The sequence below is a fragment of the Lampetra planeri genome, chromosome 3 (genome assembly GCF_965212315.1).
Source record: "Lampetra planeri chromosome 3, kcLamPlan1.2.h2, whole genome shotgun sequence".
In the NCBI taxonomy this organism is placed as follows: domain Eukaryota; kingdom Metazoa; phylum Chordata; class Hyperoartia; order Petromyzontiformes; family Petromyzontidae; genus Lampetra; species Lampetra planeri.
In genome coordinates, this window is record NC_136109.1 from 13129512 (window position 1) to 13131756 (window position 2245).

A 2245-nucleotide genomic window follows, 5' to 3' on the forward strand; every position below is an offset into this window, starting at 1 on the left:
GAGGTGCACTTTCGCACATGCCCTGCTGCATATAAATGTTTGTCAGATGGTAGTCAGACTAATATTTTAAATCTCAAATCTGGAATTAAACTAAAGTAAAAAAAATACATAATATAACCCCTTTTTGCAGACATTAGTGTCCAGGCTGATACAATAAACTTGCTTTACTTGACAATACAATCTCATTGTGGGTCGTTACCCAAATTCAAGCCCGAGTAACTTATGTACTGAACTTCTTTCGCACCGTACATAGCCAACCGTGCTAATCGGACGTGTGGGGGAAGGACAACGAACTAACACAAAAAGCAGTTCTATAGGAATTAAACGTAGTGTTGTGAGACCTCGGCCTACGATGATTTCTGGGGGGGGTTATATCCAAGGCAGTAACGTCTTTATGAAAAATGTAAGTTCAAAAGGTTATCAAGAATGTCATCCTGATTAAATGACCAATATAGCAGATAGCCACTGGTAGACGTGAACAAGTGGCAGAAAGTCCACATTGCACACTGGTTGACGACTGTTGACATGGTGGTGCTCATTTTTATTAGCTCTGGATAGGTCAGGCACCGGGCCAATCCCTGACAAGTTTCCAATGACGAGATAAGCACTATAACCACACCACCAGTGAAATAGTTCATTTAAAATAATCCTGTGTTCAAATGCTCTGTTTGGTCAAATAATGTGTAATTGCCCTTTATTAAACACAAGGTTAGTCTCTTATAATATGTTTTACAAGAACTCCTGTAGAGCTCATAAGTTTGCTCGTGGCAGATGTATGCAGTGGTTGGCTGCTTGCCAAAGGTGAGTCAATGGAGCTGTAATTAAAGTCACTCGTCTGAAGGATTTTGAAGCAATTACAAGAGAAAATTGCCTCCCAGCTGTTCCATAGACATCTATTTTTCAACTTCAAGCAAACACTTTCAAAGTCTCAGCAGTCCGTGACTTCCTCTGAAAACAAACAATAGTCGTATAATGGCGGCGTGCTCAGCAGGTCATTAACCCTTTGCTCACAGGAGTTCCTTTTTGCTATTTCCGTTTGGTGGGCTGAGTTTCCATGAGTGCAGATTATTAAGATTCGCGAGTTTCTTTATTGTTGTACAGAGGTGAATTGTTAAATGTCATTCGCGATTGAATAATACTGTGGTATCGTTAGGAATGAGATGTAGAAAATAGCACATGCACACACGAACAGTTTGCATATACTGTATAATACAGTTTCAGGTTGGACAATCAGTAAGAATGTAGACAGTGCATTTTTAACATCTTGCAGTGACTCCGATAATAGTTGAGCCCAACTCATCAGCGATCGAGAACAAAGGTTAAACAAGGAGGTTAATGTCTGTCTCAATGCTTAGAACCTTATATACATTCTGAAGTATATCGGTAAATGGGAATGGCCAAATGTAAAGCAAGGAGGAAGGAGAGGCTCGGTTAACTTGCCATAAACGTTTAGTACTATTACATGTTTTAGTTTATTTGCAATGGCTGTTGGTGCATTGTACATGACTCAGCCAACACATATTTGACTGTGAGGTGAGCCCAATGGTGAGCCGATGTCAGGATCTCTATGGTACCAGCATGATGCTTACACACGAGATTAAACCATGATGGATTGTGGGCAGGTGAGCCTGACTGAAGCTTCTCCCAGATGTCCCTGTAAAGGTTTCCACATTGTTTAATGTAGAGTGGATAGCGCATAATTGAGGCTGAAAAAACATGAAGCAAAGTGTGGATTGACAAGCGAGGCAGCTGCCATACAGTGGCATACAGCAGATTAAATTACAATACTGATAACAATTATTTTAAATAAGACCTCTGCTATGAAACCAGAACCAGGCATTAACACACTAACTACCCAGGCATGGGAATTTGTAAGTATGCAAATACATACATACATGCAAATATAAGCAAATGCATCCAATGAAACTACTCTTATCCATGGTGATGAAGAGGGTAGTATCCTATTGTTTAGACATCCTCAGATATGACATTATCTGAGTGGCTATCCACAGAAAATTGCAGATAATAGGATAACTTTGGCACATCCAGGAGACCACTTTAACATACTGTTGAGGCAAGTGCTGTTAGTGAGCACTTATGGCACATGGGGATTGGGTTGGCCACCACCACGCCCGGCCGCCTTTGTCTCCCTAGTGGCAAAGCTTACACACCGCCCTCGGTACTCATTTGAGGCTGAGTCGACCTCAAGGAGGCCCAGGACCTGTTCAGATAATCGTCACGGGTC